The sequence below is a fragment of the Pseudophryne corroboree genome, chromosome 9 (assembly GCF_028390025.1).
Source record: "Pseudophryne corroboree isolate aPseCor3 chromosome 9, aPseCor3.hap2, whole genome shotgun sequence".
Taxonomy (NCBI): domain Eukaryota; kingdom Metazoa; phylum Chordata; class Amphibia; order Anura; family Myobatrachidae; genus Pseudophryne; species Pseudophryne corroboree.
The window spans coordinates 202,342,330-202,359,596 of NC_086452.1; the positions used below are offsets into that span (position 1 = coordinate 202,342,330).

General features: G+C 44.8%; 3 pseudogenes; 2 read left to right on the forward strand and 1 right to left on the reverse strand.

Moving 5' to 3' along the window:
* Window positions 1–8,300: 8,300 nt before the first annotated feature.
* On the reverse strand, window positions 8,301–8,420 carry LOC134964973 (5S ribosomal RNA; annotated as a pseudogene).
* Window positions 8,421–9,171: 751 nt separating this feature from the next.
* On the forward strand, window positions 9,172–9,291 carry LOC134964974 (5S ribosomal RNA; annotated as a pseudogene).
* Window positions 9,292–14,099: 4,808 nt separating this feature from the next.
* Window positions 14,100–14,219, forward strand: LOC134964975 (5S ribosomal RNA; annotated as a pseudogene).
* The last annotated feature ends 3,048 nt before the right edge of the window (window positions 14,220–17,267 follow it).

Sequence of the window (17,267 nt, forward strand, 5' to 3'; positions counted from 1 at the left end):
TCTTCTACCATCATCAGAGGTTCAAACCAGGAGGACTGTAGAAAATCCAACACTACATCCAAATCCCAGGGTGCCGTAGGCGGCACAAAAGGTAGTTGTATGTGGAGTACCCCTTGCAAGAAGGTCTTAACTTCAGGCAACAGTGCCAATTTCTTCTGGAAGAAAATGGAGAGGGCTGAAAGCCGGACCTTAATGGAACCCAGACGTACGCCCTTATCCACACTAGCCTGTAGGAAATGTAGGAAACATTCCAAGTGAAACTCAGCAGGCGGATATGTGCATTCCTCGCACCAAGAGACATATCGCCTCCAGATATGATGATAGTGTTTTGACGTCACAGGTTTGCTGGCCTGAACCATGGTTGCAATAACCTTCTTGGAAAGGCCCTTGTGAGCTAGGATATTCTGCTCAACCTCCATGCCATCAAACAAATTCGCTGTAAGTCCGGGTAGATGAACGGTCCTTATTGAAGAAGATCTCTTCTGAGCGGTAGAGGCCAAGGGTCTTCGACGGACATATCCAGAAGATCCGCGTACCACGCCCTCTGAGGCCAATTCAGGGCAATTAGAATTGCCTGGACACCTTGATTTCTGATTCGCTTTAGCACTCTTGGGAGCAATGGGATCGGAGGAAACAGGTAGACCAGCCAGTACAGCCAAGGCGACGCCAGTGCATCACTGCCCTCGCTTGAGGGTCCCTGGTCTGTGAGCAATACTAGGGAAGTTTCTTGTTGAGACGAGAAGCCATCATGTCTATTTGTGGGCAACCCCACCGGCCGATGATCTGCTGGAACACCAGATGGTGCAGCCCCACTCCCCTGGGTGGAGATTGTGACGACTCAGGATGTCCACACCCGGAATGAAGATTACTGACATGGCTATTGCATTTCTCTCCACCCAGAGGAGTATCTTTGACACCTCTCACATGCAGGCTCTGCTTTTTTCTGTCCTTGTCGATTGACATATGCCACCGCCGTTGTCCCACTGTATCTGGATCGCGTGATCCTTGAGCAGAGGAGATGCTTGTAGTAGAGCATTGTAGATCACCCCAAGTTCCAGAATGTTGATTGGAAGGAGGTTTTTGTGGCCTGACCACCTGCCCTGTAACTGCGCCCCTTGGGTGACAGCTCCCCATCCTCTCAGACTGGCATACGTTTTGATGAGGGTCCAATCCTGGATCCTGAAACTCCTGCCCACCAGGAGATTGGAGGACTGGTGCCACCACAGAAGGGAAATCCTGGCCTGAGGTGACAGCTGAATCATCCAGTGCATCTGGAGATGCGATCCGGACCACTTGCTCAGGAGATCCAATTGAAACCTTCTGGCATGCAACCTCCCATACTGGATTGCCTCGTATGAGGCAACCGTCTTTCCCAACAATCTTATGCAGTGATGTACGGACACTCGAGTAGGTCGGAGCACCATGCAGACCATCTCCTGAAGTGTTTTCGCCTTGTCCTCTGGTAGAAATACCTTCTGGGCCACAGTATCCAGCAACATCCCCAGTAACAGGAGCCTCTGAGTTAGCTCCAGGTGGGACTTCTGTAAGTTGAGGATCCATCCATGGTCGGTCAGAAGATGGATGGTGCGGTCGATATGGAGCAACAAATGCTCCCTGGATATCGCCTTTATCAGAAGATCATCCAGATAAGGGACCACATTGATCCCCTCTGCAGGTACGCCTGATCAGGAGGCCAAATCGGAATATGGTGATAGGTGTCCTTGATATCCAAGGAGACCATAAATTCCTGTTCTTCCAGGCCCGCAATAACTGCTCGTAGGGAATCCATTTTGAACTCTAGCACCCCCAAATAAGGATTCAAGGGTGTAAATTTACTAAGAATCGTATTTTCCCGTTTGAGGTCAAAGTTCAATCACGAATGACATCGAAAGTGTGAATATGCAACTTTTTGAATTGATTACGACTAATTTACTAAGCTGCCATATTCTGCATTTTCGGTTTTTCCGATGTTGATGTCATTCGTTTTTTTAGGCAGTGTTTTACGTGAGTGACTTGTAAAACACTGCCGACTTTAATACAATAAATCTCGGCCGGATCTGAGAGATCCGTGCTGGGCTTCATTGTGCACCTTGTAAAAAAAATAAAAAATGTTTAAACTTAAAAAAACAAATTGCGTGGGGTCCCCCCTCCTAAGCCAAACCAATCTCGGGCTCTTTGAGCCGGTCCTGGTTGCAAAAATATGGGGAAAAAATTGACAGGGATTCCCCCATATTTAAACAACCAGCACCGGGCTCTGCGCCTGGTCCTGGTTCCAAAAATACGGGGGACAAAAAGCGTAGGGGTCCCCCGTATTTTTGAAACCAGCACCGGGCTCCACTAGCTGGACAGATAATGCCACAGCCAGGGGTCACTTTTATACAGCGCCTTGCGGCCGTGGCATTAAATACCAAACTAGTCACCCCTGGCCGGCATACCCTGGGGGAGTGGGGACCCCTTCAATCAAGGGGTCCCCCCCCAGCCACCCAAGGGCCAGGGGTGAAGCCCGAGGCTGTCCCCCCCATCCAATGGGCTGCGGATGGGGGGCTGATAGCCTTTGTTGAAAGTTATGAATATTGTTTTTAGTAGCAGTACTACAAGTCCCAGCAAGCCTCCCCCGCAAGCTGGTACTTGGAGAACCACAAGTACCAGCATGCGGCAGAAAACCGGGCCCGCTGGTACCTGTAGTACTACTACTAAAAAAATACCCCAATAAAGACATAACACACACACCTTGAAAGTATAACTTTAATGCATACATACACACCACCATATACACATACTTACCTTATGTTCACACGAGGGCGGTCCTCTTCTCCATGTAGAATCCATGGTGTACCTGTTGAAAAAAATCAACTCACCAAATCCAGTGTAGAGGGCTCCTCGGGTAATCCATTTGTAATCCACGTACTTGTAAAAATAAAAAAACGGGACACCCGACCACGAACTGAAAGGGGCCCCATGTTTTCACATGGGACCCCTTTCCCCGAATGCCAGAAACCCCCTCTGACTGATGACTAAGTGGGTTTCTTCAGCCAATCAGGGAGCGCCACGTTGTGGCACCCTCCTGATCGGCTGTGTGCTCCTGTACTGTCTGACAGGTGGCACACGGCAGTGTTACAATGTAGCGCCTATGCGCTCCATTGTAACCAATGGTGGGAACTTTGTGGTCAGCGGTTGACCGAAAGTAACCTCACCGCTGACCACAAAGTTCCCACCATTGGTTATTTTTTCTTCAAAGTGTCATCTCGGTAATTTACTAAGCAAAAATCACGGCAGTGATGAGGGCATTCGTAATATTTTGGAAGTCCTAGGAAAAAAATCGGGACCTTAGTAAATATACCCCAAGGATGTCAGATTCAGAATGGGTCTGACCGAACTGTCCGGCTTCGGCAACACAAACAGGTTTGAGTAAAACCCCTTGCCGCATTGCTGTAGTGGTACTGGAACAATGACGTGGGACTGGACCAACTTCTGGATAGCCTGTTGTAACTTGCATATCCTCTAAAGCTGGTAAGCTTGATTTAAAAATCGTTGGGGGGGGGGGGTACTTTTGAACTCCAGCTTGTAGCCCTGAGAAATGAGCTCTCTGATCCAGGCATCCCAGCAGGAAGTCTTCCAGACACTGCTGAAGTGATGCAGTCGATCTCCCACCTCGAGATTCCCCCGGATGGGTGGGCACCGTCATGCTAAGGCGTTAGTGGAAGCAGAACCGATGGACTGTTCCTGAGAACTGGTGCTGGTTTTCTGGACTTACCTCTGGTGCCTCTAGCCAAATTGGAGGCACCTCTGGCCTTTGATCAAAAATCTGTGAGACCGAAAGGACTGGACAGATGGCCCCGGATAGGAGCGTCTCGCTGGTAGGGCCTCAGAGAGGAGAAATGTTGATTTCCCAGCCGTAACTTTGGAAATCCAAGTATCCAATTCAACCCCAAAAAGCCATTCCCCAGAAAAGGGGAGGGAGTCCACACTACGTTTGGATTCTGCGTCCGCAATCCACTGAGGCAACCACAAGACACTGCATGCCGACACTGCTATGGCAGACGTCCGAGCATTAATGTTCCCCATCTCCTTGAGGAAATCACAGAGGACACGTGTAGTGTCCTGAATGTGCTTCAGCAGGGTAACCATAGTAACTAAGGGCATATTCCCCAAAGACCCCCTGAATTTGAATGGCCCAAGAATGAATGGGTCATCCAGCAACACGCAATGTCCGGTCTTTGTGAGAGGCTGGTTGCAGTGTATATAGCTTTAGGGTAGTTTCTATCTTCTGATCCCCAGGATCCTTCATAGTAAAGGAGCCCGGGGCAGGCAGCACCGCCTTCTTAGACAGGCGAGAGACTGAGACATCCATGCCAGAGGGTTCCTCCCAAAATTTTCTACCTTCAGGAGCAAATGGGAAAGTGCGCAAAAACTTTTTGGACACTTGGAAATTTTTGTCTAGATTTTTTCAGGCCTGTTTGAATAAGTCATCTAACTCTGGAGAATCAGGGAAAGTGACATTGGGCTTGTTTTGTAGAAAGAAAAACTACTGCTGTGACACAGTGTCCTCTAGAGAGAGCTTTAACACATCCCTTATAGCCAAAATGAGGGGTTCAATACCCTGAGTAGAATCAGGATCCCCGCAAACGGGATCCAGGTCATCCACATCATCTTGTATATCATCATCTGTATCAGATAGTAGTGTAGGTAAACCACGCTTCTGGGGACCTGCATGAGAGAGGGAGCTGTGCATCAGCCCTAGCAGCTAAATCTGCAATAGCTTGTTGCAGTAGCTGAGTTGTCTGCACATTATCAGTGAGCTGGGATGACATATCTGACATCATAGTCTAAAGAGACCCCTTCCCCCAGCCTCTTCACTAATTTGTGAAGACTGACAGCGTTGTTCACAGGAAATAGAGTAATTAGATAATGGAGAGAATCTGGTGTGACATGCACTGCACAACTTGTGCTTACCCATATTTCACAGTAAGTACAAAAACATACACACACACACACACACACACACACACACACACACACAGATAGTTATATTGCAAACCTGCCCTACTGTATGTGAGAGGAGACACAGAGAGAGGGATGATACCAGCACACCCTGAGCTGTACAGCCCCAGTGAGACTGTCAGCTCTGTAAAACACAGTAAACACTAACAATTGCAATCCTAAATATGCTCAGGATAGTGTACACAAGCAGCTCTCCCCTTTGCTTCCCCCTGTACAAGTTTTCCAGTGTGTTTGTGAGGCAGGAAGCGCTGCATGTGCTGTAGATGGCTGCAGTAAGCAGAGGAAGGTGCCAAAATGCCCCAAGTCCCGCTCTGGGGAAGCTCCGCCCCCTCCAATGGCACCAGAGCTGTACTTATTTTTTATACTTGTAAAGTCTCCTAAACAGCTTAAAATATCACACAAGTGCTGGTCAAGCAGTTTTGTGCCAGATTACACACGGGGGATCCTAGCGGGACCCCCAAGGGAGGGTCCTGTATGCCGCACCCATGGACAGCTGCACTTTGAACCGGGGGACCCCCCTAGCGGGGATCCCGGTTTGTACTCACCACTGATGTCACCTTCAGGCAGCGATAGGGGTGTGCTGCGTGCTGCGGCTGTGACAGCCAAGGCGCAGTGCCCCACTGAACAACAACCCCTCATGAAGGTGCTCCTGCAGCGGGGGAAGCGGCTCTGCACCTCACAAGGCCGGTAACCGTTCCCCTCATAACTCCCACGGTGCAGATATGCTGTTGCCCAAGAAAACTCTCTGGAGCAGCAGAGATGTGCATCCTCTCCTGTGGGCACTTTTTGCTAAACTGCCTTAGGGAGGGGGCATAGAGGGGAGGAGCCAGCACACCAGTTGAAGAAATGTAAAGTGCACTAGCTCCTTTGGACTCTGTCTATACCCCATCGTACTAGTTTCCCCCAATATCCCTTATGGATGCTAGAGAAATAGAAGTATAGTTAAATAGAAATCTTTTACCTTACACTTGCTGACATACAGTACAGTAAGTCAATCATGCACACACACGCCTGCTTACTCCACTAGCAACATACACACAGAAGCACCCACATTCCTGCTTACCCCTCCAGTGCTGGACACACACACACAGACACACCCACACACACACAGAAACACACACAAACACTCCTGCTTACCCCACCAGCGCTGGTACCTGTAGTACTACATATTCCTGCTAACCTCTCCAGTGCCAGACACACACAGGGGGTGATTCAGAGCTGATCGCATATGTGCGAAAAAACGCACATCTACGATCAAAATCTCTGACATGCGGGGGGCTGCCCAGCACAGGGCTAGTCCACCCCGCATGCCAGGCCCTACCCCCCTACCTGCACACATGCTAAAGCATCGTAAAGCTGCGATACTTTTGCACCTGGTGAGTAGCTCCCAGTGGCAAACGCAGGATTTGCATGGGGGGTTTCCAGAACTGGGCGGAGCCAATCACGGGGGTGGGGACTGAGGTGACCCAGTATATGCTGCGACCGTAAAACTAGTGTGTGTGTGTGTGTGTGTGTGTGTGTATATATATATATATATATATATATACACATATATATATATATATTTATATATATATATATATATATATATATACACACACACACACATACATATACACGGGTGGTCTTCAGTATGCCGGCGGTCGGGCTCCCGGCGACCAGCATACCGGCGCCGGGAGCCTGACCGCCGGCATACCGACACTTATTCTCCCTCGTGGGGGTCCACGACCCCCCTGGAGGGAGAATAGAATAGTGTGGCGCGCGTAGCGTGGCGAGCGCAGCGAGCCCGCAAGGGGCTTATTTGCGCTCGCCACACTGTTGGTAAGCCGGCGGCCGGCCTCCCGGCGCCGGTATGCTGGTCGCCGGGAGGCCAGCCGCCGGGAGATCGTAGTGAACCCATATACACATATACATAGTATATTAAACATGCATACATATATATATATATATATATATATATATATACACACACACACACACACATACAGTACACATATATATACACATATATATATATATATATATATATATTTAAAAAGGGGGGAATAAGGGTACCGGCGACTGGTGTAATTTAAAATGCAATTGTTAAAAGATTGATTTAAAAGCCAAAAAACTATAAAATGATACAAACAAGTTTTATTAATCACATAAAGGTAGGTTTACACCATAAAACTACTAGTAAAATCCGGAGGTTACAAATGTCTCAGTAAAAAATCTCAGTAAAAATAATAATATGGAATTATAACTTAACTTTTAAAATAGGCACAGGGGGGTCACCACAGGGAGCCCAACGCGTTTCGTCACAGCTGACTTCTTCAAAGGGTAAGGACAGAATGAGATGATGCGCCTATTTATACCCCTGATGTACTGATTCAGGGTTGGTGATGTCATAGCTAGTCATGTGGTATCATTAACATATGTGGTAAACAGAACTACAAGGACACAGAAGTAGTACACATATATAAACTATAGTGGGTATCATGATGTTGTTGCCATAAAAAACTAATGGTTTGTGTGCTTAAACAGTGTTGTAATCGTCCAGAAATGTGCTTTTTGTATTAAATTGCGGCACTTCCGCCACACTTCCGGTGACGGAGGGGACGCGTCACGTGACTCCGGACAATTCCGCCCCACTTCCGGTTGTGTCTGTGCGCATGCGCTGGTGACGTCATCCGCTCAATGTGCTGTGGTCTCTTCAGTTCACAGCAGCTCTAGTCCAGGTCCCCATATTTCACATGTCCATTGAATAGCGGCGGCCATTTTTGTGATGATTATCTCCATAGGAAACATAGGTGAACGTGGTGGCCATCTTTAAGGAGTCCTTGGAGACATCGTCTCATGTTCCATCGGTAGCCATGGAAACCGGACCATGTAATGAGCAAAAGAGAGAATGGTGAAGGCTCATGTGCTGGTTCAATTGTATATATGAATCAATGGATATATATACATATATATACATAGATAAATAAGTATCAATAATATGAATAACATAATATAGGTTAAAACAAGCTGGAATCCAAAGATAAAAAGCATAAAATACGGAATGCATATAATATATAGCACAGAGTGCGTGTGGCTATTAAGTGGGTGTGAGTTAAGGGATATAAATACATTGGTTACAAATATATTCGTTACCCCACAGTGAGGGGATTTTATAGTGTTCTGTATGTGTATTTTGTGAAGGCAAGATGGTGCACTGGTGATAATAAAGTGCAATCTGGATATGTGTTAGTGGAGTATACTGGGTAGCAGCTTATGGTATTGATCAGGTCACTAAATAGCTCGATGTTATTTGTCAGTCCTTACAGTACCTGATATTCCCAGGCAGTCCCCCTCCCTGGTACTGATCAGGCCCAAAACACTGCTTAGCTTCCAAGATCGAACGAGATTGGGCGTACCAGTGTGGTTTGACTGTACTTGAGAGGTAAACATCTTAATGTCATGACCCAATCGCACATAAAACACACATGTACCCAGATCTTTTACGCATATTTTTATTGTGACACAAAAAGGGGGGGGGGGGGGTGGTGAGGGGGGCGTGCAGAGTGGGGATAGTGACTGGTGAGGATAACGGAATAATACGGCACCTTTTAAAAATGGTGCGATTTCATAGCTCTCATTCAGACCCACAGGTTGCAAGGTCTGGAGCTGGAAAATCCAATACATCTCTCTTCTTGAGAGTTTGTTCGCGAGGTCTCCTCCTCTCTCCCCCAGGCGCACCAGCTCGATCGCTTTAAAAGTGAGGTCCTCTGGGTTGGAGTTATGGTATGATGTAAAATGTCTGGAGACTGTATGGCTTTCCACCTTGTTCTTTATATTCCTTATGTGTTCCTGGATCCTCATCTTCAATGGTCTTTTGGTCTTGCCCACATACTTTTTCTTGCAAGAACACTCCAGCAAATAGATGACGGACACGGTATTGCAGTTCATGAATTCCTTGATAGTGTAGAGTTCATTTCCTTCCATATCACTGAAGGTTTTCCGGTTCGGATGTAAGAACTTACAAATATTGCATCTCCCGCGTTATCCTCACCAGTCACTATGCCCACTCTGCACGCCCCCCTCACCACCCCCCCCCTTTTTGTGTCACAATAAAAATATGCGTAAAAGATCTGGGTACATGTGTGTTTTATGTGCGATTGGGTCATGACATTAAGATGTTTACCTCTCAAGTACAGTCAAACCACACTGGTACGCCCAATCTCGTTCGATCTTGGAAGCTAAGCAGTGTTTTGGGCCTGATCAGTACCAGGGAGGGGGACTGCCTGGGAATATCAGGTACTGTAAGGACTGACAAATAACATCGAGCTATTTAGTGACCTGATCAATACCATAAGCTGCTACCCAGTATACTCCACTAACACATATCCAGATTGCACTTTATTATCACCAGTGCACCATCTTGCCTTCACAAAATACACATACAGAACACTATAAAATCCCCTCACTGTGGGGTAACGAATATATTTGTAACCAATGTATTTATATCCCTTAACTCACACCCACTTAATAGCCACACGCACTCTGTGCTATATATTATATGCATTCCGTATTTTATGCTTTTTATCTTTGGATTCCAGCTTGTTTTAACCTATATTATGTTATTCATATTATTGATACTTATTTATCTATGTATATATATGTATATATATCCATTGATTCATATATACAATTGAACCAGCACATGAGCCTTCACCATTCTCTCTTTTGCTCATTACATGGTCCGGTTTCCATGGCTACCGATGGAACATGAGACGATGTCTCCAAGGACTCCTTAAAGATGGCCACCACGTTCACCTATGTTTCCTATGGAGATAATCATCACAAAAATGGCCGCCGCTATTCAATGGACATGTGAAATATGGGGACCTGGACTAGAGCTGCTGTGAACTGAAGAGACCACAGCACATTGAGCGGATGACGTCACCAGCGCATGCGCACAGACACAACCGGAAGTGGGGCGGAATTGTCCGGAGTCACGTGACGCGTCCCCTCCGTCACCGGAAGTGTGGCGGAAGTGCCGCAATTTAATACAAAAAGCACATTTCTGGACGATTACAACACTGTTTAAGCACACAAACCATTCGTTTTTTATGGCAACAACATCATGATACCCACTATAGTTTATATATGTGTACTACTTCTGTGTCCTTGTAGTTCTGTTTACCACATATGTTAATGATACCACATGGCTAGCTATGACATCACCAACCCTGAATCAGTACATCAGGGGTATAAATAGGCGCATCATCTCATTCTGTCCTTACCCTTTGAAGAAGTCAGCTGTGACGAAACGCGTTGGGCTCCCTGTGGTGACCCCCCTGTGCCTATTTTAAAAGTTAAGTTATAATTCCATATTATTATTTTTACTGAGATTTTTTACTGAGACATTTGTAACCTCCGGATTTTACTAGTAGTTTTATGGTGTAAACCTACCTTTATGTGATTAATAAAACTTGTTTGTATCATTTTATAGTTTTTTGGCTTTTAAATCAATCTTTTAACAATTGCATTTTAAATTACACCAGTCGCCGGTACCCTTATTCCCCCCTTTTTAAGTTTTCCCAGCAGTCCTGTACCAGTACTGCATTTTTAAGGGTTGGCAGACACCTTTGGTAAGGTCGCGTGTTTTTTAATAGCAATTTATTTACTTCATTTTTACATTTTACTGAGAACCCACCTCACAAGTGGCGCTGTGTCAATTCCCTTCTCTATACGAATTTCTCTGTGGTATACCGACATAGCAGCCTGGTGAGACGTGTATCCAGTATTTTCTCCAGCATCTTCTCTAGAAATGTTTGGAGACATTGACCGCACGGTTAGAAGAAATGATTTATGCCAAAAAATATTTAATGAGAACAAACAGGTGGACGCTCAGACACCCAACCAAGATCTGGACGATCTTTTCTGGGGGATGGAGAAACTTCTCATTAAAGAAGTGAAAACGTGGTGGGATGTTAAAGGCCTGGAACATTACATTTCAGTCAATAGAGTACCCAGAGGCCTGAGACTCCTTAAGCAGCCCACGTTTGGCACACAGGATACGGATTTTATAGAAGAATGGGACTCCATCCTACACAGATGTTCAATCGACCTCATGAAACTCCTTATCCGCAAAAAGAAGGACACTTTGGCGGAATTAGAGGTCGAAATAAAAACGAAAGAGACGGAGATGAGCGGTTTTAAGGAGAAGGAGGACTATGTTATCAATGAGAAGGTACTCAACAAGAAACTTGAGCACATTGAAGGGGAAGTTATCAGAGGGAAGGAGAAGAAATTTCTTCGGGACAGAAATGACTACCATCAAGGACACATGAAGAATTGGAGCCGATTCAAGGCTCCGGGCCATCAACCAAACAGAGTGGGCAGGTACCAATGGAAAACGGTACCAAACAAAGGAAACAAGAACAGAACAAATAGTGAGGACTCCCCATCGAACCCACACATAAGAACAAACAACAGATTCTCAGCCCTACAAAGAAGAGACTCCACAGGTGACCAGGATTTTTTATCTGCAAGAACAGGTGCACGAATGAAAGACGTAATACAAAAAATGGTGAGGGAAGACAGCAGACAGGCATCCCCCATGAAAAGAAGGCTCCTAGAAGAAGAGGAAAACGGGGCGGTAGGAGGGAGAGACCAGAAAAGAAGAAACCTGCATTAACTGATCCACGAGATAGAGGCATCTTCAATCTTTCCAAGCATACACTTACGGAACCTGAGGTTTCACTCCTCAGCAAAGGTCTGACTTTTGCACCAACAACTGGTATGAATAAATTCGAGACCTTCATAGACCTAAATAAATTTGTGAGAAAACTCACCTTAAAAAGACATTTCTTACGTAAAGAAGATGCCGTTATAACCAACTATGAAGAACGATCCAAATCTGGCCTTAAACCGACGTCAAAGTATTACCCACTCGAGTCAAAAGGAAGCAATGTGAGTCTCTTCTATGACATGGTGAAGAAGGACCTATGTGACAAAGCACCAAAGAAGACAGAAGGAAAAAATTTAGGGAACCGTGAATGTGAAGCCCTGAAGAAAATGCAGAAGAACCACAATATAGTCATAAAACAAGCTGACAAAGGGGGGGGATTGGTCATAATGGACCACGACCTCTATACAAAAGAGGCACAAAGACTACTAGGGGATGCTAATTCATACACACTACTCCAGAGTGATCCCAAGGAACCGTTTGTAGAGGAACTGAGGACCATTCTTCTGCATGCACTACGGAGCACAGTGATCACAAAGGAAGAATATCAATTTCTTATGCAATCCAATCCCATTACCCCCATTTTTTACTTCTTACCGAAGATCCACAAATCACTGACGAATCCACCTGGCAGACCAATAGTGGCAGGCATAGGTTCATTAACTTCCAACCTGTCAGAGTACGTGGATGTGTTTCTGAAGAAATATGTTAAAACACTGCCATCTTATCTAAAGGATACAACATCAATACTTAACGTACTTGGAACAGTGGAGTGGAAGGATACATACATGTGGGCAACTGTGGATGTTCAATCCCTATATACATGTATTGAACATTCCAAGGGCATAGCGGCATGCAGAGAATACCTGAACAATGATGTAACCCTGACTCCAACCCACCGTGATTTTATTTGTGATCTTATGCTTTTTATTCTCAGTCATAACTATTTTAAGTTTCTTAACCATTTTTACTTACAATGCTGTGGCACAGCTATGGGGACGATTTTCGCCCCAAGTTTTGCAAATTTGTTTATGGGACATTGGGAAGAGACTCATGTATACAGCCTGGAAGCTTTTAAGGAAAACGTGGTGCTTTACAGACGCTATATCGATGATATTTTAATTATCTGGAACGGCACGACTGAATCTTTTAATGAGTTCTTAAACATGTTGGGGCACAATGATTTTAATTTGACCTTCACTTCAAATACTAACGACAAGTCAGTCGAATACCTGGACTTGGTATTAACTGGTGAAAATGGGGGTATCACCACCAAGAACTACATTAAGGAGGTGGATATGAACAGTTATTTACATTACCGGAGTAACCACCTCCAGAAGTGGAAGGATAACATTCCGGCATCACAATTCTCGAGGATAAAGAGGAACTGCACCAATCCAAAAGATTGTGATGATCAACTTAAAATCTACAGTAAGAGGTTCCAAGACAAGGAATACCCCGGGCATATTGTGGAAAAAGCACTGGAAAAAACACGGAAGGTCAACAGAGATGAACTTTTGAAATATAAACCAAGAGACGCCAAAAAAGACTCGGTCGCCTTTATCACCACCTATAACCAACATGAGAAGAACATCAGAAAATCACTCAAGACGCACTGGAATATTCTTCTCATGGACCCTGTCCTCAAAGACCTTCTACCGCCCGAACCAGTCATCATCTTCAAGAAATCCAGGAACCTGAAGGACCACCTTGCACCCAGCCTACTTAAGGAGAAGTCTACCAAGATCTCCGCTATGCCTAGATGTGTGGGTTCTTATAAATGCGGGAGATGCAATATTTGTAAGTTCTTACATCCGAACCGGAAAACCTTCAGTGATATGGAAGGAAATGAACTCTACACTATCAAGGAATTCATGAACTGCAATACCGTGTCCGTCATCTATTTGCTGGAGTGTTCTTGCAAGAAAAAGTATGTGGGCAAGACCAAAAGACCATTGAAGATGAGGATCCAGGAACACATAAGGAATATAAAGAACAAGGTGGAAAGCCATACAGTCTCCAGACATTTTACATCATACCATAACTCCAACCCAGAGGACCTCACTTTTAAAGCGATCGAGCTGGTGCGCCTGGGGGAGAGAGGAGGAGACCTCGCGAACAAACTCTCAAGAAGAGAGATGTATTGGATTTTCCAGCTCCAGACCTTGCAACCTGTGGGTCTGAATGAGAGCTATGAAATCGCACCATTTTTATAAGGTGCCGTATTATTCCGTTATCCTCACCAGTCACTATGCCCACTCTGCACGCCCCCCTCACCACCCCCCCCCCCCTTTTTGTGTCACAATAAAAATATGCGTAAAAGATCTGGGTACATGTGTGTTTTATGTGCGATTGGGTCATGACATTAAGATGTTTACCTCTCAAGTACAGTCAAACCACACTGGTACGCCCAATCTCGTTCGATCTTGGAAGCTAAGCAGTGTTTTGGGCCTGATCAGTACCAGGGAGGGGGACTGCCTGGGAATATCAGGTACTGTAAGGACTGACAAATAACATCGAGCTATTTAGTGACCTGATCAATACCATAAGCTGCTACCCAGTATACTCCACTAACACATATCCAGATTGCACTTTATTATCACCAGTGCACCATCTTGCCTTCACAAAATACACATACAGAACACTATAAAATCCCCTCACTGTGGGGTAACGAATATATTTGTAACCAATGTATTTATATCCCTTAACTCACACCCACTTAATAGCCACACGCACTCTGTGCTATATATTATATGCATTCCGTATTTTATGCTTTTTATCTTTGGATTCCAGCTTGTTTTAACCTATATTATGTTATTCATATTATTGATACTTATTTATCTATGTATATATATGTATATATATCCATTGATTCATATATACAATTGAACCAGCACATGAGCCTTCACCATTCTCTCTTTTGCTCATTACATGGTCCGGTTTCCATGGCTACCGATGGAACATGAGACGATGTCTCCAAGGACTCCTTAAAGATGGCCACCACGTTCACCTATGTTTCCTATGGAGATAATCATCACAAAAATGGCCGCCGCTATTCAATGGACATGTGAAATATGGGGACCTGGACTAGAGCTGCTGTGAACTGAAGAGACCACAGCACATTGAGCGGATGACGTCACCAGCGCATGCGCACAGACACAACCGGAAGTGGGGCGGAATTGTCCGGAGTCACGTGACGCGTCCCCTCCGTCACCGGAAGTGTGGCGGAAGTGCCGCAATTTAATACAAAAAGCACATTTCTGGACGATTACAACACTGTTTAAGCACACAAACCATTCGTTTTTTATGGCAACAACATCATGATACCCACTATAGTTTATATATGTGTACTACTTCTGTGTCCTTGTAGTTCTGTTTACCACATATGTTAATGATACCACATGACTAGCTATGACATCACCAACCCTGAATCAGTACATCAGGGGTATAAATAGGCGCATCATCTCATTCTGTCCTTACCCTTTGAAGAAGTCAGCTGTGACGAAACGCGTTGGGCTCCCTGTGGTGACCCCCCTGTGCCTATTTTAAAAGTTAAGTTATAATTCCATATTATTATTTTTACTGAGATTTTTTACTGAGACATTTGTAACCTCCGGATTTTACTAGTAGTTTTATGGTGTAAACCTACCTTTATGTGATTAATAAAACTTGTTTGTATCATTTTATAGTTTTTTGGCTTTTAAATCAATCTTTTAACAATTGCATTTTAAATTACACCAGTCGCCGGTACCCTTATTCCCCCCTTTTTAAGTTTTCCCAGCAGTCCTGTACCAGTACTGCATTTTTAAGGGTTGGCAGACACCTTTGGTAAGGTCGCGTGTTTTTTAATAGCAATTTATTTACTTCATTTTTACATTTTACTGAGAACCCACCTCACAAGTGGCGCTGTGTCAATTCCCTTCTCTATACGAATTTCTCTGTGGTATACCGACATAGCAGCCTGGTGAGACGTGTATCCAGTATTTTCTCCAGCATCTTCTCTAGAAATGTTTGGAGACATTGACCGCACGGTTAGAAGAAATGATTTATGCCAAAAAATATTTAATGAGAACAAACAGGTGGACGCTCAGACACCCAACCAAGATCTGGACGATCTTTTCTGGGGGATGGAGAAACTTCTCATTAAAGAAGTGAAAACGTGGTGGGATGTTAAAGGCCTGGAACATTACATTTCAGTCAATAGAGTACCCAGAGGCCTGAGACTCCTTAAGCAGCCCACGTTTGGCACACAGGATACGGATTTTATAGAAGAATGGGACTCCATCCTACACAGATGTTCAATCGACCTCATGAAACTCCTTATCCGCAAAAAGAAGGACACTTTGGCGGAATTAGAGGTCGAAATAAAAACGAAAGAGACGGAGATGAGCGGTTTTAAGGAGAAGGAGGACTATGTTATCAATGAGAAGGTACTCAACAAGAAACTTGAGCACATTGAAGGGGAAGTTATCAGAGGGAAGGAGAAGAAATTTCTTCGGGACAGAAATGACTACCATCAAGGACACATGAAGAATTGGAGCCGATTCAAGGCTCCGGGCCATCAACCAAACAGAGTGGGCAGGTACCAATGGAAAACGGTACCAAACAAAGGAAACAAGAACAGAACAAATAGTGAGGACTCCCCATCGAACCCACACATAAAAACAAACAACAGATTCTCAGCCCTACAAAGAAGAGACTCCACAGGTGACCAGGATTTTTTATCTGCAAGAACAGGTGCACGAATGAAAGACGTAATACAAAAAATGGTGAGGGAAGACAGCAGACAGGCATCCCCCATGAAAAGAAGGCTCCTAGAAGAAGAGGAAAACGGGGCGGTAGGAGGGAGAGACCAGAAAAGAAGAAACCTGCATTAACTGATCCACGAGATAGAGGCATCTTCAATCTTTCCAAGCATACACTTACGGAACCTGAGGTTTCACTCCTCAGCAAAGGTCTGACTTTTGCACCAACAACTGGTATGAATAAATTCGAGACCTTCATAGACCTAAATAAATTTGTGAGAAAACTCACCTTAAAAAGACATTTCTTACGTAAAGAAGATGCCGTTATAACCAACTATGAAGAACGATCCAAATCTGGCCTTAAACCGACGTCAAAGTATTACCCACTCGAGTCAAAAGGAAGCAATGTGAGTCTCTTCTATGACATGGTGAAGAAGGACCTATGTGACAAAGCACCAAAGAAGACAGAAGGAAAAAATTTAGGGAACCGTGAATGTGAAGCCCTGAAGAAAATGCAGAAGAACCACAATATAGTCATAAAACAAGCTGACAAAGGGGGGGGATTGGTCATAATGGACCACGACCTCTATACAAAAGAGGCACAAAGACTACTAGGGGATGCTAATTCATACACACTACTCCAGAGTGATCCCAAGGAACCGTTTGTAGAGGAACTGAGGACCATTCTTCTGCATGCACTACGGAGCACAGTGATCACAAAGGAAGAATATCAATTTCTTATGCAATCCAATCCCATTACCCCCATTTTTTACTTCTTACCGAAGATCCACAAATCACTGACGAAT